This window comes from Mustela nigripes, chromosome 2 (assembly GCF_022355385.1).
Source record: "Mustela nigripes isolate SB6536 chromosome 2, MUSNIG.SB6536, whole genome shotgun sequence".
Taxonomy (NCBI): Eukaryota; Metazoa; Chordata; class Mammalia; order Carnivora; family Mustelidae; genus Mustela; species Mustela nigripes.
Window position 1 is genome coordinate 181,556,163 of NC_081558.1, and position 27,551 is coordinate 181,583,713.

At 35.1% G+C, this 27,551-nt stretch overlaps 1 protein-coding gene and 1 pseudogene across 3 annotated transcripts in view; one reads left to right on the plus strand and one right to left on the minus strand.

Moving 5' to 3' along the window:
* CADM2 (cell adhesion molecule 2) overlaps positions 1–27,551 on the minus strand; it is a 1,101,138-nt gene that overhangs the window by 860,684 nt on the left and 212,903 nt on the right. The gene's annotated exons all lie outside the window — the stretch shown is intronic.
* Positions 7,172–27,551, plus strand: part of LOC132012564 (large ribosomal subunit protein eL8-like) — a 70,648-nt pseudogene continuing 50,268 nt past the window's right edge.

A 27,551-nucleotide genomic window follows, 5' to 3' on the forward strand; every position in this document is an offset into this window, starting at 1 on the left:
AAATGACTTTAGGTAGGTGATAATTAGTAGGAGTCAAGGTCTTCTAAGAATAGGGTTCTTTCCACACACTGGGTTTTCCTATATATTTTCATGTCCATTATCAACCAAAATAAGCTTTCATGTACTTCAAAATAGAAATCAATACACTACCTTTTTTTTTTTTATCTTTTCTAGGATAAACCATTTTAGACCTGTAAACCTCTTTATAAATCTTCTATATCCTCTCAATATTGTCAAATATTACTGAAGCTGAACTACTCCCCTGAGGAGTTATAATTTTAAAATATAAGCCTCTTAGAGATTATAATATTTGATTATACTTTGAGTTGTAACTCATGATAAACTATGATGGAAGAGATCCAAAAACCTAGTAGTCAAAGTCTTTTTAAAATCTGAATATATTGAACAAGCTATCAGAAAATTGTAATTTATTTTTATTTTTGTCAGCACAAAAGAAAAGCATGTACAGCGTGTTTGCCCATAGCAGTCAATGCACTAAGACACCTCATACTTCTGGCACTCATTTTAAATCATGTTCAATAACAACATGTTTAAAATGAAGGCAAGCTGTCATAAGGCAAGCTGGGGTAATAAGAGTTTGGCAATTAAAAAGCACCAGCACATTTACCAATCTGAATATTCAAGAATTGTAAATCATTAATCATAAGTAAACCACCTGCTGGGGACACTCTAACCCAGCATAAAGATTTGCCATGTGCATAATTGTCAGTTTCAGATTGAATTTTTATCCAAGGAACAATAGTATTCAAGATGATTTGGGTGAAACTTTTATTAATTTTGAAAATAAAAACAATTATAGCCCTCATGGTATTTCAGATATTGAAATGGTCCTGTTTAAAATGGCAATGGTTTTCATAGTCCATTACATTGTTATCAATTATTAAATAGCTTACTGTTATAAGTGATGAAACAATATTTAACCTTTGTTTTACATTTTTTTTCTGCTGTTATCACAAAGAAAAATGAATCTGACTTGCTATAAACTTAAGAGTTTTAGCTAGGCCTATAGCAATCACTCATTTTTTAACACATATATGTAAATGTATAGCCTACTTCGCTATAGACTGTCTGCAGTATTTTTACAATAATTAGGTACTCTTACCTCCATAGTTTTCCAATTAGTTACAAAATGTGTGCGTGTCTTGCTGGTTTTCGTGGCTTATTTATATTGTCAAAATCTCATTACTCACATAAACACGTAAATAAGAGGGGGTGAAAACCGTAGCCTTTGCATTCTCTATAGCCTCTACAGAGAGATCCTAAGCAGCGAAATCTTGGTGTTGTGATGTACAGAAATGGAGAAGAGTATTAAACCATATTTAAGAATTAAAAAAAAAATCTCATTACTTCTTTTTATGATGAAATGGCTAAGAATTGAGTGGGAATTAACCATTTGTAAAACTTTAAATAATTGCAGTAGAATAAAAGAGAACCTCCTTCTTCATGACACTTCATACATTAAATCTAGTTGAAGCACTTTCCTCATTAGAAGTCAGCAGCTTGCTGAGACTGAACAGAAGGCCACCACTGTCTCAGCATCCCACAAGTTAGGCTGGTGCTTGAGTGGTGGTGGAGGGAGCACACAGAGGTTTCACAGTTTCCAGGTCTGACTGATGGGACTGAGACAGCAGATTCCCCCAAAGTGGCTCACAGAGGTTGGGTAAGAAACCCAGAAGGGTGGGGGACATAATTTTGACTGAGAGGCAGGAGACTTGAAAAAGCCAATACATAAATCTCTTGGACTGGAACCCGTAGAAATCAAATAACTTTTACGATATTACATAGCCAAGCTATGCTACTATGATTTGAATTCTGAATCTAGCTGCACGGGCAAAGTTTTCCCAATGTTTTGAACGTGTGCATTTGTTTATTGGGTCTTTGTTTTGTTTTTTTGAGCATGTAAATTTGTGATACATGCCACACTTTGAGTACTTTTGACACTAAATCCATGCTTTCGTTCGTTTCCCACTGTTTCAGAAAGTTTAGACTCCATCAAGAAGACTAGTAGCACCTGGGGTGTTTCTGTCCTCAAGATATTTTAATTTATGTTTGATGATGCCAATGCAGGTAGTTCTTGGGTGAAACTTCAAGAATATGCGACATGATGCCTCTTGGAAAACTGGGACCACATAGCATCTTAAATCATATGGCAAAGCTGCCGAAAAAAAACTGATTCCTAGGTAGCAAGCATGATGGTTCTAATGCATGATGATTCCAAATGCCCCATAACTAGCATAGATTTCTTTCATAGATCTCTGTGAAACTCCAGCTTCCCAATCCTCTTTATTTTGTCTCCTTATTTTTTAAATCCTTATTTTTGCTATTTATATTCTTTCTTGATTCTACACTATAATCAATATAGGCATTTATTACTTTTCAGTCATCAGGCAATAGCTTCTTTCTTTTTAGATCTTTAAGATCATCGCTGCCATGACCTGTCTTAGCAAAACACTCAATAGCTTATATGCTTTGTCCAGATTGATTATTCCTTGCAACCCACCATACTTGTTCTTTCCTAAATGTGTTTCTGATCATGCCACCCTCCTACCTAAAGCCTCTCTTTGGTTTCCCAATAGTTCAGAATCAATTCACTAGTCTACAAACCCTGTGTGTTCTATTTTCCTCTCTTGAGCCTTACTTTTAGAAATACTGCCCTACAGTCTCTCTGGTCCAATCGAAAGGAGGATTCTGAAGTCCCTCCCCCCAGGCATATTTCTGCGTGCAGCAGGACTTCGCAAGTGTTCTTCCCCCTGGAAACCTACTGTATGATAAACCTAGTACTCTCTTCTTTCACCAACCTGTCCTCCAGATGTTAGTACCTGGACTATTCCCATAGGGAGTCTTCTCTGACCTCCCTGCTTGGGTAAAATCCCTATTATATGATCACACAAACTCCTTTTCAATACTTTATACAGCTGCAATTTTACATTTTTGGTGTAATTATTTGATTAGTATCTGTCCTCCACTGTGTTTTAAATTCCACGTGGGTAGATACAATGTCAACTTTTGCTTTCCAGAGCTCTCATACCCAGTACGTGGCCCAGTTTAGGTGTTCAGTGAATGCATGTGTCAAAGGTACAAAATGTTCAAAAGGTATTTTACGCCCCTAGGGAAATGGGAATCATTCTACAGGCAAGAGGGTGACGAATTGTAAACTTGGCAGAGCATAGTGAGATCTGCGACGTAGGAAGGTTTATCATCGCAGCTGGAGAACGCTCTGGAGTGGGGAATGACTGGAAGTGAGGAGGAGGTCAGAGAGCTACCGTATCAGACTGGGTTAGAGAGAGTGAAGGTCCGGAGAAGGAAAGTGACCATGAAATGGAGGGTTGCGGAGTTGGGATACTAGCGTTTGGAAGAAACATGGGAATGATGGGAATCCTTGGAAAGTTCCTATTCTGAAACAAGCTAGATGAGAGATCAGGAAGTTCTATCATGTAAGAAGAAGCAGATTTTGGAGAAAAGTATAAATTCTTTGTTTAGTATAGCAAAGCATAAACTGTCAAATAAGCTTTGACCATTTTTTTTTTAAATTTTATTTATTTGACATAGAGAGATCACAAGTAGGCAGAGAGGCAGGCAGAGAGAGAGGAGGAAGTAGGCTCCCTGCTGAGCAGAGGGCCTGATGTGGAGTTCAATCCCAGGACCCCTGGGATCATGACCAGAGCCTAAGGCAGAGGCCTTAACCCACTGAGCCACCCAGGAGCCCCAGCTTTGACCATTATTATGGATAGGTCTGCTACTCAAAATCTAGCACCACCAGCATAAAGGTATACACTGAAACAAGGAAAAAGAGCTATCATACCCTTGATATCATCCTTCCTCTAACTATCCAGTTCAAAAAAGCAGAGTTATAGAACTAATTTACAAAGTTCTGTATCCTACAGAATATGTCCATCTCCACCAAATATATCTCCAGGTATAGCAGTGCTGCTTCTTCTTTTTTTTAATTTATAAACATATAATGTATTTTTATCCCCAGGGGTACAGGTCTGTGAATCGCCAGGTTTACACACTTCACAGCACTCACCATAGCACATACCCTCCCCAGTATCCATAACCTCACCCCCCTACTTCTTTATTTACACTGTTATAATTTCTGGAACCTCAAACTCTCCTTACATTGACCATGAAAGGCTGAAGCATCTCCCCTTCCAAAGAGTTTCTCTGTCTCTTCATTGTACTGCTTAACCATCCATCATCCATTATTCTGCCAGACTAAGCTCCTTAAATGCTGCTTTCATCTTAAAATAACTTATAGTGGTTTTCTGTTGTTTTACATCTTAGTGGTTGACATCTAAATCAAATTTGGTCTTTTTACAGCCCTCAATAAAAGACCGGTCTTAACTGCCTTTTCTCCAACATGAACCCTGTACTAAGTTAGATCCTGCGGTTCCCTGCTGGCCACTTTACTCTCCACCTTTTCTCCTGCTTCATGTCAGTCCTATTAGCATGTTAAGTGCACAATAAAAATTATGCTTCCCGGGGCGCCTGGGTGGCTGAATGGGTTAAAGCTTCTGCCGCAGGCTCAGGTCATGATCTCGGGGTCCTGGAATCAAGCCCCACATCGGGCTCTCTGCTCAGCCGGGAGCCTGCTTCCTCCTCTCTCTCTGCCTGCCTCTCTGCCTACTTGTGATCTCTGTCTGTCAAATAAATAAATAAAATCTTTTAAAAAATTATACTTCCCATATCCTTCACAAATATTTCCACCGTTTCCCACTTCACATTAGTCTTTACTTTCTCACTTTCTAAAACATGTACACACTTATTTTGAAACCTTTGATATACATTTCCACTTTTAAAGCTGTTTGGGGTTCCTTCCTACTCCTCCACTTCTTGGCAGCCCAAATGGCGTGCAGCAAGGCATTTAGCACATGCCAGGTGCTCAGTGTGTTCTCTTTGTGATGACTAAAGAGGATGAGCTCTTGTCAACCCCCAAGGAGGAAGATTTTAAAAAGTGGAATTTCCTGAACGTGTTTCTTTTAATGTCAACAGGACACGTAGAAATACACTATAGACGACGACGACAGTGCCTGGCTGGCTCAGTTGTTAAGTGTCTGTCTTTGGCTCAGGTCATGACTCCAGGGTCCTGGGATCTAGATCCGCATTGGGCTCCCTGATAAGCCGGAAGCCTGCTTCTCCCCCACCCACTCCCTGGTTTGTATTCTCTCTCTTGCTGTTTCTTTTCATCAAATAAATAAAATCTTTTTTTTTTTTTAATATACTATTGAGAAAAAGGGGAAGATAAGTGCTGCTTTTACCAAATAATTAAATTCTAAAATACTCCGCTTAGAAGTTGAGCAAGAAGCAATAAAATTTCTCAGCAAAGAACAGCTTCAGATCTTGAAGATTCAATTTTGTGCATTGTAATTGTGCCATCTAGCACACCCTGAAGTTGATTTGACGGGCCTCTAATTTGTGTTCCTGTGCTTGACCATGGGATGTATTTTTCTCTTATTATGAATGATTTATTATAAGCTGTCAATAAATATATAACTTTACATGTAAAATTCCACTTTACATGAGCAATTGGGTTCTTTAGACATTGTGACAACAAAGTTGGTTGGGCTTCGAGTAGTTAGTGAAAAATAATTGCTTCATCTGATTCTCTAAAAGTAGCTCTTCTTTATCAGGCATCTGTTGACCCTGAATGTGGAAACCTTCCAGAGATCACAGGTTTTCCATTAGTTCCAGATTAATACCTCTGGAAATTAACAAAGCAGTGTTTCTGATGATGGATGTTAGGGAAAAGTGAATCATCATTTAGGCTTTCAGAATTTATTAATACCTTATACCCCAGTTAATAATGTAACCTATGTATACGTTCATGCAGTCACTGTAGTCACATGGAGTCACATGTAGCCACATATATCGTGGAGTGTGGGGAAAAAAAAAAAAAAAAAAAACTTCTGTCCTTATGGTGCTTTTTTTTATTTAGGACCATTGATTTTTATCAGATCCTATAATGTAATTAAACTACAATCAACTTAGAGCACAAATATGGAACCAAAGTTTACCGGTTTATGGTCCAGTTATACCAGCAAAGAACTTACCAGTCTCTCAGCATCTTCATTTGAAAATTGGAGATTATAAAGAGTATTTTGTCAAAACATTGCACTAATTATTAAATATGTTAATATCATTAGGCACTAAAAAATGTTTGTCATGTAGTAAATACTAAATAAATGTTTGCTACCATTATACTCAATCTATTATAAGACTATTAATCAGCAATGTGTGTATTCTTTGTAAAAGTGAGTTGCTTGCTATTGGTGAATCAAAAATAAGGTATGATCTATCTAAAATATGTGAGTAAAAGAGAATGTGAGATGGCGCAAAACTTTGCATTAGGTTATGTAAAAAGAAAGTAGTAGGTCACTCTAAGAACGTAAGTTTACCTAGCTATTAATTTTACAAAGATAATTATTTGCTTCTCCACCTATCTCTGTTCTAAGGACTTCTATTTGTTTACATATATTTTGTCCATAAAGTATCATTTATATGTACTGATTACAAAGCACAATCACCTATATGTTTCCCTTTTCTAAAAATAAAATTTGAAATAAAAAAAAAAAGGTTGCTACACATTTTAGCTCTTTACGTATCTGTCTTTTGACTCTTTTTTAAAGATCAAGTTAAATAAACACTTGGGATTTTATATGTACTTGACTAATTAATTGGCGCCGTTACCAATCTCATTGCGTTTATTAAGAAAACTTTATGAGAACAATAAATCCTAGTTCATCAGGGGAAATTAAAACTTATGGAAGTTAGTAAGAAATAATAATCACTGCATTCTACAAGTCGAGGTCGGCAGCACAGAGGAGGACACATTCCCTTGTTACATTCGGTGATTCGGATCTGCCGTTCATTAATTTGCTGAATTACTCGCCCGCCAATTCTTGCCCTCCGCCCTCTCTAAAAATGCCCTACTCAAAATTATCACCTTTCTTTTAAATTTCTGCAGCCACTAATTTTGTGTGAGTTTGGGGAATAATATAATTTCATGGACAGAATTTACTTATTAATTTCCTTAATTCATTTTAAACCCAACCACAGCACAGCCTTGCCATTCAGAGACAACATTTTGCAGAAGGTGAACAGTATAAATTTCAACACAGAAATGTGCCTGTGAAGTTTCACGTTTCCGATGATGGGGAAGAGTGGTTACAACCCTTTACAAGAGGTAGAAAAAAACATGTGGTGAAAGCAGAAAAGAAATTTATTAAGGGAAAAGAAGTGCCTAACCACAAATAGCAAAGAAGAGAAAAACTTTGGCTTTAGCAGGGAACAGGAATCCTGCTGAGATCTGGTGGAGCTGTGGTGGTTAGCCCTTGCAATGACCCTTGCCTTTGAATATTCATCCCATTTGCAATCCTCTCCTTTTGAGTGTGGTCTGGACCTAGGGACTCATTTCTAAAGAATACAATATAATAAAAGTAATAGGATGACACTTCCAAGATTAGGTTACAAAAGATTCTGGCTATTGTCTTGCTCACTCTCTCGGTCTCTTTTGCTTTTGCTGAGGGAAATCAGCTGCCTCATGTGAACTGCCCAATGGAGAACTGGTATCTCTAGACAACAGTCATCAAGGAACTGGTATGTGCCAACAGCCATGTGAGAGAGTGAATTTGGATATGGACCTCAGTGGGGCCTTGAGATGGCTATAGCCCCAGTCTCCACCTTGGTTGCAGCTCTGGGAGAGGCTTTGAGCCAGGGTTCCCAGCTAAGGCTTGCCTAGATTCCTGACTCACAGAAATTATGAGAAAGTAAATATTTGTTGTTTCAAATCTACCTCATTTACTTAATTTAACCGGAGTTATCTGTGCCCATGCACATCCATGCATTTGCTGTTAAAAGAGTAGCTTCCGGAGGACAAAGTAATACCTAAGAAGTTTTATACACTGTTTATTTTAGAACATAAATGTATATCAGTTTATTTATGTGTCCTCTTGATAAACATAATAGATTTTTTCTATCAAAACGAGCTATTGATTGGAACTTAAATTACCTAAACAATTGTTTCAAATCCCTCATTTGCTTTAGCTTTAGATTATGAGATGCAAACATTATTTATTCAAGGTTCAGTGTGCTTCCACTTATCGTTTTGAAAAAGAAAAAGAAAAAAAGCTTGCAACCTAAATTTGAGGAATGGAAAGTTGATACCAAATCCTCTGTAATCTGTCAGAGGAAAACAACTCCCTTTCAAGTCACAGGAAACCAAAAGCATGAAATGCCATTCTACATGGTTTCACTTATAGTTAATTCCATAAATTGTGATTAGTTTGAATATATGTAATATTAATAGCTAACTTTCTGCATCAACAGATGCAAACTTCAAAACCCTTGTCTATTTGCTCTTCATTTTTAAAATGCTTGCTTAAAAGATATAATATCAAGGGCTTTTCATGCTTAGAAAAAGACAGATAACCAAATGTAATCCTACAATAATATTTCTGCTTAAACTAGGTTATGCTGATTGACATGTACAGGATATTTTTATGAGCATACAAATATGAAAAAAAGAAATACACATATTGAATCCTATCTATTTTGAAAATAAAATCTAACTATATGAACTATATAACAATATAATAAAGTCTTGTACTTATATTATTAAAAAAATCAGCAGAAAATATCCTGAGCAAATACAGAAGGAATCATACCTTTGGGAAATTATTATTCTCATATTTTAACAAATATTTTTCACGTACTTGAAATGAACCAAAACCCACAACTGGAACTGATAAATCTATCTGATCTGATAGATATATAGTAATTTTGTGGTTACTTAAAATGCATTTCTGAAAAGGTTTACCAGCTATCTTTCAAAATGATTTGTGGATACACATAACATTAAGACAAAAACAAAGAACAAATAAATTTTTAAAATGACAGCAAAGAATAGTGATACTGAAAATATTTTAGAAATATGTGTTTTTCAGAGGTTTCTGCTATCAACATAGCCAACAGAAATTATAATTAGCACCCAATGCCATTGTCTAAACTATTAAACATAGGAATCAAAATTTCTAGAACCAAAAATTTAAGCATTGACATGTTTTAAAATATTTCATTAAGTTTTATCAATTACTGAATGTAAACATCAATAGTAACTCGCATCATTATTTTATGTAAGGGAAAAATACTAATTTCATTCTGATACACTGGGATTTTAAGATGCTTCACAATACAGGTATGTTAAAATGTAAAAAAAAAAATGTGCATGTTATGTCAATGAAATATGACAATCACTTTATTATTCTAATCAAAATACTCCAAAAAAAGCCTAAAGGTCTGCAAAGATTTGTTGATGGCATATGTTTGCGCTTTTTAAAGTCCATTAAAATTACTTTTTTCAGCTACTATTTTTTTAGACAAGAGTTTTTATTTCTGTGCTTATAAGAATCCACATTGGTTTTTAATGACCATCAATTACACTTCAATTTTTCATATTACTCATGAAAGAAAATAATTTAGACTTCTTTACAGCACTGCCAATTGCAATTTACCTTGGCTCTTTCAGGAAAGAGAAGGTTCATAAATCAGCATGTTAAGCATTTACTAAGTGACAAAGAAACAAAATTACAAATGAATAATATAATCCAATATTTTCCTTCAAATAACAAATTTAATATAGTTTTAGTAAAGAGGTTCTTAAATTTATGATGGGACATTTCTATTTTGTATTTGAGTTTTATTAATGGAAAAATTCTCAAAATGAACCTTAAAAAGGTTTTTGAAAAATTATTAATATTACCTTGCTTTAAAATTTTAATGAATATAAAGTCTCAAACTATTGGGAAATCTTTAAAACAATAGCAAGTTAAATATTATGTTGGTGGCCTATAAAACATAGATATGATAGAATATTTTCTTCCAGCTTGTTAAGCCATGCAATTTCACTGTACTACAAAGAAAAGGCATCTTTTTTTTTTTTAAAGATTTTATTTATTTGACAGAGAGAGATCACAAGTGGGCAGAGAGGCAGAGAGAGAGAGAGAGAGAGAGGAGGAAGCAGGCTTCCTGCAGAGCAAAGAGACCGATGTGGGACTCGATCCCAGGACCCTGAGATCATGACCTGAGCTGAAGGCAGAGGCTTAACCCACTGAGCCATCCAGGTGCCCCAAGGCATCTGTTTTAATAAAGAGCTGACTTTGGGTTCTAACTGTGTGACCTTAGACAACATAAGTCCCCAGAACATTAATTTCTTTAACTGTGAGAATGTACATTCCATACATACTTTTTTTTTAAGAATTAAAGAATGTTAAAAAAAGAAGAAAAGAATGTGTATAAAGACTCCAGTTCAGTGCTTAACATTTAATTGTTATTCCTTATAAAAGGCACTTGCATTGTTTTATAAGAACATAAGGAGACACCTCATATAGTAGTCTTTCAACAAATACTAACACAATAAAAATTTAATTTTTCCAAGTGTATTAAAGCAAATAAAGCTCACCTTCCTTTAATGTATTCATAGAAATTATCAGTCCTTTTAGCTTTACAGTATAAACACAGAACTACATACATGTAATTTATCAACCTGGTCAGTGCACCTTAGGAATCATTTGGTAACATCTGGAAACATTTTTGATTGTCAGGGCTAGGGAGGGTCTACTGCTGGCATCTACTGTGTATAGGCCAGAAATGCTGCTAAGATCCTAAGGTGGACAAGATTGTCCTCAAAACAAGGAAGATCCAGTCCCAAATCTAAGTTGTGCTAGTACATGTTTCTAAGGGCAGCCATTAAACTATGTAAAGATAATAAATTATGATAAATACAATAAAAGAACATGCCTGGAGGTAATAATTTATCTCCAGATTTTTCTAATTAGGATTTTTTTTTCATTGAAGATTTTTAAAATGTGGGTTTGTATTCTCTCTTCCAGCCATCCAAGATGCTTCAAAGAAAAGAAAGCTAAGGGAAGAAAGTGATCCTGCCTTGCTGTCATGAAGAAGCAGGAGGCCAAAAAGGTGTTCAATCCCCTGTGTGAGAAAAGGCCCAAGAATTCTGGCATCAGACAGAACATCTAGCCCAAAAGGGAACTCATCTGCTCTGTCAAATGGCCCCGCTATATCTGGCTACAGAAGCAAGAGGATATTCTCTGTAAATATCTAGAAGTTCTTCCCCCCTTCCATTAACCAGTTTATTCAAGCCTGAACCACCAAACAATGACTCAGCTGCTTTAGCCAGCCAACAAATACAGACGAGAGGCAAAGCAAGAGAAGAATCAGAGTTTGTTGGCTTGGACTAAGAAGAGAGGTCTGGCAAAGGGGATGTCCCCACTAAGAGGTTCCCTGTCCTACATGCTAGGGTTAATACTGTTACCACCCTGGTGGAAAAGAAGAAAGCTCAGCTGGTAGTAATTGCACATGAGGTTGATCTCATTGAGCTGGTTGGCTTCCTGTCTCCAAGGAGAAGATGGGAGGTTCTCTATGGCATTATTAAGGGAAAGGCCAGGCTGGGGAGTCTGGTGGACAGGAAGACCTGCACCACTGTTGCCTTCACACAAGTTACCTTGGAAGACAAAGGAGCTCTGGCTGAACTGATGAGAGTTATCAGAGCCAAGTACAATGACAAAAATGATGAAATCCACTGTCACCATGGAGGCAATGTCTCGGGCCCAAAGTCAGTGGATTACATTGCTAAGCTGGAAAGGTAAAGGCACTCACCACCAAACTGGGCTTAGTGTACACTGTTGAATTTTCTGTGCATGGAAGTAAAAAAAAGTTCTGTTTTAAAAAATGGGGGGGGGGGGTTTGCTATCTGCATGCTTGTTAGTTGCTAGACTTTAGATTGTGAAGTATTCTATTTTTTCTTTTCAAAATCAAGTATGTGAATAATAACACCGTTCCACCATTGTTCTGGAACATAATTATGAATTCTTTCCTAGATGTTCAAAACAATAATTTCTGTGGATTGGTGGATCTCATTTCCCACCCTCAATGGGAAAGAGAAAAAAAAAAAAGAATATTCATAACAAATCTAAGGATTTATTAGGTGTCAGCAACTGACATCTCCTTTATTCTAGTTTAAAAAGGTATTTTTTAAAATCTTCTGGGGCCCCTGGGTGGCTCAGTCAGTTAAGCATCTGACTCTTGATTTTTAGCTCAGGCCATGATCTCAGGGTCCTGGGATCAAACTCCATGTTGGGTTCGGCACTCAGCAGGGAGTCTGTTTGTCTCCCTCTCCCATCGCCCTTCCCCCTGCTTGTGGTCACTCATGCTTTCTCTTAAATAAATAAATTTTAAAAAATATATAAAATTTATAAAAAATCTTCTATATTGCCAGAAACCATGTCCCTGCAACCATATTCAGATGCCTGTGTCCTATCAAATCCCATTCTGAGGCATGCTGTCTTACCATAGCAGGACATTTTACCTATGGGCACTGTAATAAATGTTACACAGATCAAGCTAAATTGCCATAATACCTTCCTTCTAAAAGCTCCAGAATGTCTTTTGTGGTTGAAGAATAATCAATTAGTTACTCAATTCAATTCAACAAATATTTATTGAGCACCCATTCATTTTTGTATTTTCTCCCCTTGAGGGCTGCTATCCTTAAGAGCAGCTGGAAGCAAATGGCTCCCATTTATTAAAGACTTTTATTTTAAAGATGCTTAAGTGCATTTCATATCTCTTCAACTTCTCCTACCAAATCCTCAGAGGCTCCATTGTAGAGGAAATTCATGTTTTATCATACAAAAACAAGAGTAATGTGTTCCATTTTCATTTTGTCAGGAAAATATCAGCATTATAACTAGGGGAGGAATGTGCAGAGTAGACACAGTATGTCTAAATATGTCATATATTATTATTATAAATAAGCTTATTTACACACTCATACTGATAATGTGAATTCATCTTTCAAAATGTTACATGGGTTAAGGGTTTATACTGTATATTATAAGAAAATAGCATATTTTATTATATTTTAATTACTCCTGGCTTATATCAAAATTTTAATGGTACAGAAGACTGTTAAGTGTTTTGGATAACATATTCTCTTATTTCCAATGAGGACCACCACATTTTCCCCCTTTTCTCTGGAGGAGCATAAAGAGTAGTTAGATGCCAATTTTAAAATAAATATTCTTTATTTGGATCAATATATAGATGATTCCTTCCAAGAACATTAGTCACAGTACTGCTGGGAACTATCTCCAGATTTATCCTAGCCAAAAAGAAAAGATAGAGCATTTTCTCTAGAGAACCCTTGTGGGTTCATTTCTCCCACCTTGAGATTCAGGAGAGTACTCCCACTATATTCTTCTGGGATGGCAAAATAATACCCTATCTGTCATCCATCTTGGAGCTGGGGTTATGTTTCTCTTTTAGGAGAGTTAGTGCTTTGACACTTTGTAAGGTTGTTTCAAAGTCAATGTGCTAAGTATGTCAGAGAATACTACTGAAGATACCACAAAAGCACCTGTTCCCTTAGTTTAAACGGTCCACCTCTGAATTGAGCTCATCCACCTCATAGTGAAGTTGAACTGTGGTCTAGGATATTTATCTTGACTGATCCAATCTTTAATTCTCGACATACACATAAAAATGAGAGTTGATTACAACCACAAATGGTACCCTTACTGCCTACACAGTAAACTTCATTTTCTACAACATGGCATTGAAAGCTCTTACCAATCAGATTTCAACCAAGTTCTCAAGATATTTTCCCCTCCTCGGTGCTTGAAAGAAACTATTTTATGTTCTGTCTTTTTAGAGCATGGTCTCCTTTACACTATCCTTTTTACTGTTATATCTCAAATACTTTTTAAAATTAGTATTTTCCAAAGAAGAGGAAATATATCTTGTTTATTTAGTACCACCATAGTGCCTAAGACTATACTTTGAACAAAGTAGAAATTTAACAATTGTTGAGGAACTGGAGATAATAAGCAAAATGAAACAAAACATATTGGCATATTTTCATCACAAAAAGAGAAAAAACAATCAAATAAATATTGGGTTATTTCTCAGCCTTGAGAAATGTAATCTGTAGTTAAAGGAATGCTGCCATTAGGAGAATTATTATTTTCTTAATGATCCCACTTGCCAAAAGACTTGCTTACCCCTGCATTTCTTGCCAGACTAATCGGCTTCTTAACCATGAGGAAACATGCTCACAAATACTTTGAAACTCTTGTTCCAACGGTCATCTATAGTCTCTCAATCAAAAGTCCAAATACCTTTCTTGGTTCTTATCTTTATCCCTGCTGATATTTGCCTCTCACGCATACATCTTACATCATTCCCATTATTTGACTTATGTGACATTTTACTTTCTCAACTCACCCCTTAACCATCTAATTCCTACTAAACTGTTTTATTCATATTCTGTCATTTAAATATCTATTTTTTCTATTTTTGTTCTTTATTCTCATACCTCTTTTCCAGCTAAGACATAATTTAACTCATTTATTACTTCATGTATAAAGGCTTAGCCTTCACTTTTTCTAAAACACAGGTCTCGGTAAGTAAAGGCTTATCAAATTGATTGCATTAAGTTGTAATTTTCTCTTACTGTATTACCAGTGTCACAACAATAAGGAAAATATACCATTCCTTATTTTGAAACTGTGTTCTGCAAATTGGGTCTCACATTATGGATTTTGTAATCTATAGACTATAAGGTAGTATTAAAATCTAATAAGTAAATATTTTTTGTTTCATAGGGCATGATATAGTTCAACTTTATATGAAATAGTAAAATTTATGAGGGGATTGCTTTATTATCTTCAAATCTGAACATAAACAAAATAGCCATTAATTCAAATAGCTGTCTCAGCAGAAAGAGCATTTTCAAGGCACTTGTGGGATAGGGCTAATCATCAGCAAGTTAGAAAGTGTCTCAGGAATGGAAATTACTGTGCATCTGGCTTCTCCCAGAACCCAGCTACATAATACATTGAAATGGAACATATTGCTTGTTTTTTTTTCCTTTGTGAAATCTTTAAATAAATTTGGAGAAGATATTATCCTATTGTGCTTTCTCATAGGATAATATTTCAGGACCATGATTACAAACAAGAACAACAGAATGTATTACATAAACATGCTCTATTTTTATCCTTGTTGGTATTAATAGTCACATGCAGCATTGATATATAGAAGTGAATTTTTCATGGAAAATAATAAAAGTGTGTTCATGGTTCAGTAAGTGAATCTCAGATGCATAACCACACTTGACAGATTTTAGCCTCTAATGCCTTAATCCTTCCCCAGCATCACTGATGAAATCTCTGAAAAGCTAAGTATTAATTTGAGAGTATCATTTTTGTTTACATCATCTGGAAAGGAGGATTCAGAGTGCATCTTGTGTAAATTGCAATTATACATAGCACACTTTTTAGAGCCATTTTCATATAACATTTTATATAATTGAATTGTATTCACTTGATTTGGGGGGCCGTGAGAATTAATGATACAGTCTAAAAATGAGTCACTAAAATTAAAATAAAATGACTTCTAAACAGCAATATAATACTTACAAGATTTTTGGGGGAAATATAAATTTCCATTGCAGATTAAAAATGAGAGCTTCACAAGAAAAATATACAGATAACTACGGTATGTAAAGCATTTACCTAAAAACTAGTGTTAACTTTAATCTTTCATTTTAAAAGTGATTTATTTTGACATAATTTTAGGTTGCCAAGAGAGGTGTAGTTGTAGTATAAAAGGTTCCATATATTCTTATTCCAGTTTCTCCTAATGTTAGATCTTATATAATGATAGTACATTAATCAAAATTAAATTTTATGTTCTTATGTCCAAGCCAATATACCATGTTGCATTTATTTGTCATAGCTTTTTCATCTCTTACAATCTGTGATTCCTTGTCATTGACATCTTTAAAAAGTAATAGTCAGGTATTTTGTAGAATGTCCCTTAATTTGGAATCACCTAACATTTTCTTATGATTAGATGGGGTTGTGGATTTTATGGTAGAATACTACAAGGGAAAAATTCCTTTCCTAACATAACATACTATTGGCTACAGATACCAATGTGACATTACTGGTTAATTTGGATGTCTTGGTTAAGGTATTTGCTAGGCTTCTCCAGCACAAGGCTATTTATTTATTTATTTTTTCTAGACTCCATTAGAAGTCAGTCACTAAATCCAGATCTCATTGAAGAGGAGAATCAAGCTTCTCATCCTGAAAAAAGTAGTGTCAAAGAATTGTGGATATATGTTAAAAACACTACAATTAATAAGTAATTGGGGGGACCACATGAAGAGATGTATATATATCCTGTTTCTCTCTTTATAAATCTGCCATTGATTTAGCATTTAGTTTACCATTTTATTTCTTAGTAATATTGATATATTATCTATATACGAATATATATTATGTACATATGTGTATTATTTAATTAATTTATTATTTATATAATTGTTCTGTTTTTTTCTTCATCTCAGTGAAAGGTAAAGCTCCAGAAGATGGATGGATCTTACACATTTTTTACCTCATTTGTCAAAACGAAGGAAGTACCTCCCATTTAGTTTACAGATTTTTATTGATTAATTGAATACATGAATTAAGGAACCATGAAATGTGTTTTATGGGAGAATTTCCTTTAAAAATTCCAGTTGCATTTCAATCTTATAAATATCAATTTATTTGACTTTTTAAATGGATGTGGCATGCTCATTTGTATGCATATTCTACTTTGCCTTCATAGAACTGTCATCAAATTATTCCTATATTATCAGTCAATTTTTCTATTCAGAATTGCTGTATTCATTTGAGCCTTCAAAGAAATTTTTGGTCTATTTGTTCAGTTACTGTGTTTCTTATGCACAAACTCCTCAGAGATGAATCATAGATCTTCTTTTTTTGCCACTACATAATTCCATGAAATTTTTCTATCACATTCTCTGTTAGAGGTCAATCACTTACACCCTGGAAGTAACAGTATCACAAATTCCCTAAAGATTTGTCATTACCTCAACTAAAATCTTCTGGATTACATTTCAAGAAGTAATCAAATAAAAACTTGATTAACATCAGAAAAAATAGCTCTATATATTAGAAGCCTAAATTGTATTCTCATTCTTTATTCCTAGAACAGTTTACATTTATCAGTTCCTCAAATTTTTATACAGATATTGCCCAGTGTTGGCCTTTTGAATCTTCTGACTTTCAAGATCATGTTTGTCATACTCTCAATCGACTGCTTGGTCAATCTCTCTCTCTTCTCGCTCTCTGAGTCTCTGTCTCAGAGCTTGTGTTCCAATCCAGTCTCTCCTCAAGCTTTGTCATATGAGGATTGCTTTCTAATAGTACTTTAGAAATACTGCAGAACTTTGCGAATTCTAAACAGCAATAGTGAAAACTAAACATTTAAATTAAGAGAAAAATAGCATCTAACTTTAGAAGTGGACAAGTGAGAAAAAGTAGGGTAGGCTTTTTCTCCTTTTTTCAGCCTGAAAAAATCTTTTCTAATTCTATGCTTCCTTCAGGTAGCAAAAGTCATCTTCTTAACGCGGTACTTAACACTATATAACATATTCTATATTGTACTTATTTTTTTGTCTGATCACCCAGCTAGATAGAATGTAAGATAACGAAGACATTTTACCCTGTATTATAATATCAATAACTCATTTCTTATGTACTTTTCTGTGTTTCCAGCACTGTATTTTGTACACTTCTATATCCCTAGTGCCCTCAATATGGCTTTGCATAGAGTAAGTGCTCAGTAAATATTTGTAGGATTATAAATGTGAATAAAGTACTAAAGTAATCCTCTCAAATGAATGAAGCTGAATTTGTAAAATTTGTCATTTCAATATCCTATTAAATGAAAAAGATAATCTAAACATAAACAGTAAGATAGCTGGTTTAGTATTATATATGCAAAATATAAATGAAATTTACTTTTGCACTTTAGGTTGTATTACATATATATGATCACTTGATGTTCATTTCATATATTTGACCACATATTGTCCATATTTTCAATTTCATATTGTCAATTTCTAGGCAAATGCAAAAGAAATCTATCCAAAACCATCTTCTAAACACTTCAGTATATAGATTTGAAATGGATAGTAGAACCTCATTCTAAATATTCTCTACTACTCATAATTTATTACAAAACAAAAACAAAAACAAAAACTATCCTAATGGGCCCAGATACTATATATTCAGAAAACTTAAAGAACAGAAATTACATAGAAGAGCATATTTTTGGCATGGATCTCACATTCGTGTTTTAAAAAGCAATTTTTGTTTTAAGTATCACAAATGCAAGAAAACAAACGGAACGACAAAAAAAACCCTTAAAACAAACAGACAGAATAGTTGTTATAAAACCGTGTACTAAATCTTATATGTTTTATAGGACACCATATTATTACACACCTTTTTTCTTAATTTTACTAAATTTGCACCAATTTGAATACGTATGTTCCCTGCCTACTCATTAGAAGCAACATTTAGAAAAGAAAGGACGCTGATCTAGAGCATGTTGTTTACTGCATCTTATGGGGTCAATTGAAAGATAATCAGTAAAACAAAAAGAAATTTAAAAAGAACAAAGTTATATATTTAAACATCTTTGACATATGTGCATATGCATATGGTGATGCCATAATGCATCACTGCATTTTCAAAGAGTTCACTTACACATTAGTAATAACTGAATAATCAGGAAAAATAATTGTATTGATTTCCTTTTATTCAGTCATGGAATTATTTTGTATATTTTGATTGACTTGTGTCAAAATTTGTAAAAATGTTTTTAATCCACATGTATAATCTTAAATTGATTCTAATTACTTTAATTTTAAATTATACTTGTATGCAAATGTAGCATTCCAAGTATAAATGATAAAATAAGTGCTGTATTCCTTTTGTGAAAGTAAAGTTATCAGAGCTTTTTTATTCTCAAGAGAACTTTCAGAAGTAAATTAGTTATCTGAGGCTTAAGTAGACTCAGATTTTTTATAGTTTTTTGTTAACTTAAGAATGAATAAATATATACAAATAGGAACCATTTAAATGTTCAGAAACAAGAGGGTGCCTGGGTGGCTCAGTGGGTTAAGCCGCTGCCTTCGGTTCAGGTCATGATCTCAGGGTCCTGGAATCGAGTCCCACATCCGGCTCTCTGCTCAGCGGGGAGCCTGCTTCCCTCCCTCTCTCTCTCTGCCTGCTTCTCTGTCTACTTGTGATCTCTCTCTGTAAAATAAATAAATAAAATCTTAAAAAAAAAAAAGTTCAGAAACAAGATAACCATTTTAAATTCATGCATTTCAAAAATAGTCTGTTGAAAAAGACCTGTATTACACTTAAAATTCTGGATATAACATAAGCAAAATAAGCTTATTTGCAAATTTCTGCAAGTTTTTAATCCAAAATCTCCAGAATTAGGAGATTGTGAGGGGTACCTGCGTGGCTTAGTGGGTTAAGCCTCTACCGTCAACTCAGGTCATGATCTCAGGGTCCAGGGATGGAGCCCCACATCGGGCTCTCTGCTGAGCAGGGAGTCTGCTTCCCCCCCACCCCTCTTTTTCTGCCTGTCTCTCTGCCTGCTTGCGATCTCTGTCTGTCAAATAAATAAATAAAGTCTTTAAAAAAATATTTTATTTATTTATTTGACAGAGATGGCAAGTAGGCAGAGAGGCAGGCAGGGGTAGGGGGAAGCAGACTCCCTGCTGAGCAGAGAGCCCAATGTGGGACTCGATCCTAGGACCCTGGGATCATGACTTAAGCCCAAGGCAGAGACTTAAGCCCCTGAGCCACCCAGGCACCTCAATAAATAAAATCTTTAAAAAAGAAAAAAAAATGTGAATACACAGACCTCCACTGTCAGAATTTATAAATTTGTCTAATTTCACATTTTAAAAAATGTATAGCATAACCCATTGCAAATTATTAGGTAAAAATTTTCCCCAAAGATATAGTAAAGAACAGAATTCAGCAAATATTTTTTTTTAAGACTCTAAAGCTTATTCCAAGGTATTATGGCAAGCAATATTTATTTATGTGTTAAAATTCTTTATTGACTCATAAATGTTATATATAATGTTTAACAACTATGGAAATTCAAGAAAAGTAAAAAGAAAAAAGTATATTCTTCAGGTTATAGTTTGTTACCTCTTAGGTAAATAATTTTAATTTAAGACATTGAAATATACATTAGCCAAAGTCCTACATTTAATGCTCACTTAGCATATATGGAAGGAACAATAACTGCCCTCTGTGTTTATTTATACTATATCCTAGTGTTAAATAAAATTATTATCAGTTCCAGATGGTAGCTAACTATATATAGGGTTGTAGACTTATTTCTCAACATGAGTACAGGCAAATTTTTTGCATTTCTAATATTAAATCTCTAATCAAGATCACATTATTGAAAGTAGATGGTCGCTCACTCACACAAATAGAGGACAACTTAGCTACCACTACACCAGGAGTGGCTAATGGAGTATTTCTCCCCCAGCAGTTTTTGAGTATCATTTTGCACATGGAATAACTGAAAAAAAAATAAAATGATTGTATATGTAGAAGTGGGTGACAACAGGTGAACAAATATTCCTCTTAGGTTAAAACTTTAGACAGTTCTTATTTCCTAGTACTCAGGAGGCCTAAGCAGGATGCACAGACTACTGCCCTGGATAGAGATTGAGCTCACACCATCCTGTATGTACATGTCCTCTCTCAGCTGGAGCACAAGTGACCACAGCTGTATCACAGCCTGATTAAGGAGCAGTAAGACTCTGGTTTTAGAAACATGTATATCACACTTTTGTTTAACATCAAAGATAGCTGTGATGTTTTGCTTCTCTATGCGAGGTGGCATCTCATCACTTCATATTCATTTGGTCTCAGAGACTCAAATCCTGCCAACTCTAGTGTTATAGGCGTATCTGAAGTAGAAAATAATTTTTCCAGTTTTATCTTTTGTGATAGTTTCATCAAACAGATATCAAAAGCCTACAGAGCATTAGTCAGGGACAGGGTGATTAGTTTCTCTCTTTATGGATGGGTAATTAATATAAAAAGGATGGAAAAAATCCTTAATCCCATTACACTTGATCCATCATTTAGCAATGCTTTTTGACTCTTCAAGGTAAAATCTGCATGTGAATTTCCCCAAAGCAATCAAGTCATCAGTTTCATAAAATTATAAAACCTCACAGCAAACTGCACATCACTGATAGAAAAAAGTGAGGTTTCTGACATTCATCGAAGAGTATCTCATTGAATAAAACTGTTTCAAAGATATCACTTTTAAAATTATTCCTAATAGAATTGACCTAATTTTGACTTAGCTTATACAATCCAAGGATAAAGGCAATACCTGCCTAACAGAAAACACAGTATATCAAAAGACGGCTAGATATAAATCTACAGATCATCTTTAGGAGTTGGCGAAGGGTTATGGCTCGCAGTGAATGCAGTATTACAAAGTGACAGAGCAGTCACCGCCTTTATTGCATGATAAAGGCAAAGCTTTCTCAGAATGCCCAAGACAATTTTTCAAAACCCATTAAATTTGGGATGCCTGGGTGGCTCAGTGGGTTAAGTCTCTGCCTTCGGCTCAGGTCATGATCTCAGGGTCCTGGGATCGAGCCCTGCATCAATCTCTCTGCTCAGCAGGGAGCCTGCTTCCCTCTCTCTCTCTCTGCCTGCCTCTCTGTCTACTTGTGATCTTTCTCTCTGTCAAATAAATAAATAAAATCTTTAAAAAAAAAAAAACAACCCATTAAATGCAACTATCAAGATTATGCCTTGTTCTAATCCACAGTTTTAAATATTGTTTTATTTATTTTAAAGATTTATTTTCTTATTTGAATTTGAGAAAGTGAGAGAGTGAGAGAATGAGAAAGAGCAGGGGGAGGGGTGGGGAGGACCGAGGAAGAGGGAGAGAGAGAGAATCCCAAGCAAACTGTGTGCAGAGTCCGGCTCAGGACTCAGTTCACAATCCAGAGATCATGACTGAGGCAAAATCGAGAGTCAAACACTTAACTGACTGAGCCACCCAGGCGTCCCTGGTTTGTTATCCTGACTATTTCCATTCTCTAATGTTCCATGTATCATAAGATTACATGTTCCATGTATCATAAGATTTAAGGACTTAAATCAACTACAGTATCATTTATACGAATTATTGTATGTGACACATACATATACACACACATGCGCAGATACACTTTTATTAGTATTTCCTTTACTTTCATTACTCTCTTCTTTGCATTACTTCAGTTTTTACTGAAATAAATGATTATCTCTCTTAATTGTGGTAATATGCACAGAACATAAAATACACCATTTTGACCATTTTAAGTGCACAGTTCTCACATTGTTGGGCAACTATCACCGCTATCCATCTCTGGAACTTCTTCATCTTTTCCTGCTGAAACTCTGTACCCACTAAACAGTAATTCCCCATTCCTTCCCCTCCCCAGTCGTTGGCAACTACCATTCTACTTTCTGTCCCTATCAGTCTGACAACTCTAGAGATGTCATATAAGAGGAATCATACAAATATTTGTCATTTTGTAACTAGCTTATTTCTCTTAGCATAATACGTCAAGATTCAGCCATGTTGTGGCCTGTGTCAGAGTTTCCTTACTTCTTAAGGCTGAGTATTATTTCATTTTATTTATATACCACATTTTCCTTAGAAATGAATAGACACTTGAGTTGCTTCCACCTTTTGGCTAATGTAAATAATGCTGCTATGAAAATGAACATACACATGTCTCTGCTTTTACCTCTTTTGGCTATGCACCCTAAGGGGGAAATTGCTGGATCATATGGCAATTCTATCTTGAATTCTTGGAGGTAATGCCTTATCTTTTTCTATGTGGTAAATTTGGAAAATTCTTTCCACTTTCCAGCAGCAATGCACAAGGGTTCTAATTTCTCTGCATACTCTCCAACACTTGCTATTTTCGGTTTTGTTTTTGTTATTGTTGTTATTGTTGTTGCTATTGTTGGGTTATTTGCTTGCTTTTTAATAATAGCAATTTCCATAGGCATGAAGTGTTATCTCATTGTTTTGCATTTCCTTAAAGACTAGTGATGCTGAGCCACTTCTCATGACTTTACTGGCCATTTTTATATCTTCTTTAGAGAAAGGTCTATTTGAGTCCTTTGCTTATCAGGTTGTTTGTTTAATTGTTCTTGTTCTCCCCAAGCTAGAACAACAACATCTTGAGTCCAGAATCACAAAGCAAACTAATATATAGGGCAAAAATGATGTACTGTTATACCTACTTCCTGATCCTGATACATCATCATCTTATTAGATGAAGTCAATCTTCTATCTTGCCTTTTCCTTCTCAATACATTTATACAGAATCAATAATGACTGTGAAATACCCCAAATTTCTTAAAGGCAATACTGAAATTTAGTAAGTCTAAAAGAGTAGATATATTTTTATAGCAAATTGTAATGTTTATATAAAGGGTAATTAAAAAGCAAAATACTGAATATTAGTTCAGTTCGATTCAGCTATTTGGTTTTCTTAAGTTCACCCTTACACTCTTATTTCACTGCTTAAGAAAAAGAAAAGCTCGATGAGGACATGAGCCAGCTGGTAGTAAGAGACTTCACCAGAAATTATCTTATAAAGAAAATCAAAACCACATTAATGCTGTAGGAAACAATAAAGAATTCTCCAACAAACAGGGTATCTCATTTTTCTGAGGATTTCTAGCTAGAAAGCAAATAAATAAACAAGCAAATAAATAAATAAATAAATAAACACAGAGCACTCCTGGGTTTTCCAAAAAGCGAAAAGCCAATGTTTAGGAGCTAAAATGAAGCAGCTTCCAACTCGGTTGAATACTGAACTTTCTAAAAGTCCAGAGGCCTACACAATGATGAGGTGAGCTGCTTTGGAAAGGAGTGAGCTCATCGTCCAATTTCAAGTATAAATAATAGAAAAAGAAGCCAAAATTATCACAAAAGGTTTTCTAATCAGGAAGTTGAAATAGATGACCATTTTAATTCCTTAAAATTCCTGTGTTCATCTGATTCTAAGGCCATTCCTAAATATTATATGGAAAATAAAAAACAAAAGTTTTTACCCTAAGGACCAAATAGTCTAAGTCAGATGTAACCAAAATGATAGCTAACAGCAGCACAACTAAGATACGCACTTATACATGCTACATACAAAAGAATCGGACATTATTTGAAAAGAAATTGTTTTAAGAACAGACTTTTGCCTGTAGCTTCAGCCTTAAAGATTGAATTGTTCCTACTACTGCAGGGCTCAAATGTCTCATTTGCTTATGCTTCAGTGAATTTTCTTTAAAAAAAATAAAATTATTTACTCTTTAAAATGTCTCCTTATCAGTTTGTGTGTACAGACTTCTAGCTATATTTGTACATGTGTATATGATAGTCCAGAAATGTATCAAATTGTCAGTCATTCAAAAAATGATGACTCGGCATTCTAAAATGTCAGAGAGACATATTACATTTGGTCAAGAGAAAACTCAAGAATCTTTAGCAGAAAGACTGAATTAAGTGAGTTGCTAACACTTAAGAACAGAAAAGAAAAAAACTCACTCAAAAGTAAAACATCCTATACTGTCACATAAATGAGTTGAAATTATTTATAAATTTATAATTACGTAAAATCCTTTATTTTGAGGGATTTTTGAATTGCTTTACAAAACGATCTTAGAAATCTTTTGCATAATTGTAAAGTAACACTGTCTCCTCCCTATTCTGCCTTAAAGCTGTGATTTGTCAATCCCTGTCTATTCGAGTTCTGAAATACATAGATATGGACAGTATATGTATATGTGCAAATAACATCTATTTCAAGAGTTGAAAGTTTCAGAGGTTGAATATATGTTATTATTATTACATGTATTCATAGACACACATACATACATAAATCCGTGTAGTACTTCATTCTCACTGCCATCATCCTCGTGCAGATCATCCACCTCCTCTCACACACAGCCCCTAAGAACAGCCTGAGAGCATCTTCCAATAGCAGCAATTGTAGATGCAGATGATTACCTAGATCTATCCTTTAAAACATTAAAGGTGTGGCTTTTGCCCTCAAAAGAAAATTCAAACTACTTAGCCTGATTTTGAAAGACTCTCACACTGGGGACGCCTGGGTGGCTCAGTGGGTTAAAGCCTCTGCTTTCTGCTCAGGTCATGGTTTTAGGGTCCTGAGATAGGGTCCTGAGATCGAGTTCCGCATCGGGCTCTCTGCTCTGTGTGGAGCCCGCTTCCCTTCCTCTCTCTCTGCCTGCCTCTCTGCCTACTTGTAATCTCTGTCTGTCAAATAAAAATAAAATCCCGTATGGGGCACCTGGGTAGCTCAATGGGTTAAAGCCTCTGCCTTTGGCTCAGGTCATGATCCCAGGGTCCTGGGATGGAGCCCACATCAGGCTTTCTGCTCAGCAGGGAGCCTGCTTCCACTCTCTCTCTGCCTGCCTCTGCCTACTTGTGATCTCTGTCTGTCAAATAAATAAACAAAATCTTAAAAAAAAAAAAGACTCTCACAATTTAGTTCCAGAATGTTTTTCTTGACTCCATATACCATCACGTTACCACCCCCACAGCCTTCCAACTGTCAGTTCCTCAGCCTTTGCTCAAGTGGTCTCCCCCACCTAGATTCTTCTCCTTAAGACTTCTACCAGTCAATGTCTATCACTTCAAACATCTAAATGCCACTTTAACCACTTTGCATTTAGGTAAATTATCTCTGAACTCACTTACTTAAAGGAATCACTGCTCTTTGAATTTGATTAGTTCTATGTATTTCACTAAAATAGTTGTTTTTGTAATGTCTTTGTATTGGATACTTAGTATCTTAAGGAGGACTATGACCTCTTGTTTTTGTGTCCCCTTATTTTTTTTATATTACTTTGCTAGTAGGTCACCAGAATATATGTTGAATTGAATTGAACTCTCCTTTTACAACTAAGAAACAAAAGTGAAGACTGTTAAAAAGTCTTGCAGAAGATTAGACTGGGCATTATTGGGTGAGTCTAAGAATAGAAACTGGGCTCACCCACGACTGCAGTCTGGTGATCTTCCCATTAGAGAATATTCATCCCCAGGTAACCTAATTTTTTTTGACAGCAAGCAATGCAAAAATAATTACTTAAAGGCACAGTAAGTAATATGAAACTAATTTATTAGGATAATGAATTTAACTTTAGTTTTTATTTAGACTGCTATAAATTGAACAAAAAAGTAAAAGATAAATATTGCTAGCTACAAGTGAAAATTTATTATACAATATCAGCTTTTATATAATCTTCTTAGGGTATAAATTGGAACAAATCATGAGGTTTAATAGACAGAAAAATAAATCCAGTATTGTATATAATGTTCATATGCAATTCTACTTGAGACTCTCATACCATGAGTTTGCCCTATGGTGTTTATTTGAAATTATATTTATATTTCAATGAGTAAGTAAAATATTCATATTTGTGTTCTTAAATTTTTGCTAAAATAAGAAAAAAAAATATAACCATACATACAGAATCCTTTAATCCTTAAATCTATTGATGAGAATGGCTACTTATATGAGGCTACCTAGGAATGAATAAGAACCAAATATAGATGATTAATCTAAGTTCCACCTCTACATTTGTCTGTTCAATAAGCAAGTAGATAAACCTTTCTGTGTCTCATCTCTATAATAAGGATTAAAATGCTTACTTCCGTGAAAGGTCATAAGGATTATTTGGTGTGCATAAAGCACTTTAAATGAGAAAAGCTATTTTTGACTGCATATGTGTATAAAGATACACATTATACTATTCCTACAAAACTTGTCATTCTGTCATGTTGTACTAGCTAATAAGAAACCCTTACAAATACAACACATATGAAAAAAAATGGTTCTACTTTTATTTTTTAATGAAAAAATTCTCAACATACTTTTAACCCATAATTATCATGAATCCAGTAGTCATTCTCAAAAAATTTCTGGACTTACTATATTTCAATGATGTTGGCTGATTTATTTATTTATTTTTTAAAAAGATTTTATTTATTTACTTGACAGAGAGAAATCACAAGTAGATGGAGAGGCAGGCAGAGAGAGAGGGAAGCAGGCTCCCTGCTGAGCAGACAGCGATGCGGGACTCGATCCCAGGACCCTGAGATCATAACCTGAGCTGAAGGCAGCGGCTTAACCCACTGAGCCACCCAGGCGCCCCCGTGGCTGATTTATTTTTAACCACATCATTTCAAGAATATTCAAGCTAAGAATTCTGGGGTGTAAATCACTAGCATGTCTCTTTAGACTCAAGCAAGCTATTCAACAATAAAGTGGAAGATGACAAGAATAATGTTATTGGAAAGAAAAAGCGTGCGCCTATAGCATATTTGTTTTAGAAAAATTTACCTTGGGGCGCCTGGACGGCTCAGTGGGTTAAAGCCTCTGCCTTCGGCTCAGGTCATGATTACAGGGTCCTGGGATCGAGCTCCGCATTGGGCTCCCTGCTCAGTGGGGAGCCTGCTTCCTCCTCTCTCTCTCTGCCTGCCTCTCTGCCTACTTGTGATTTCTGTCTGTC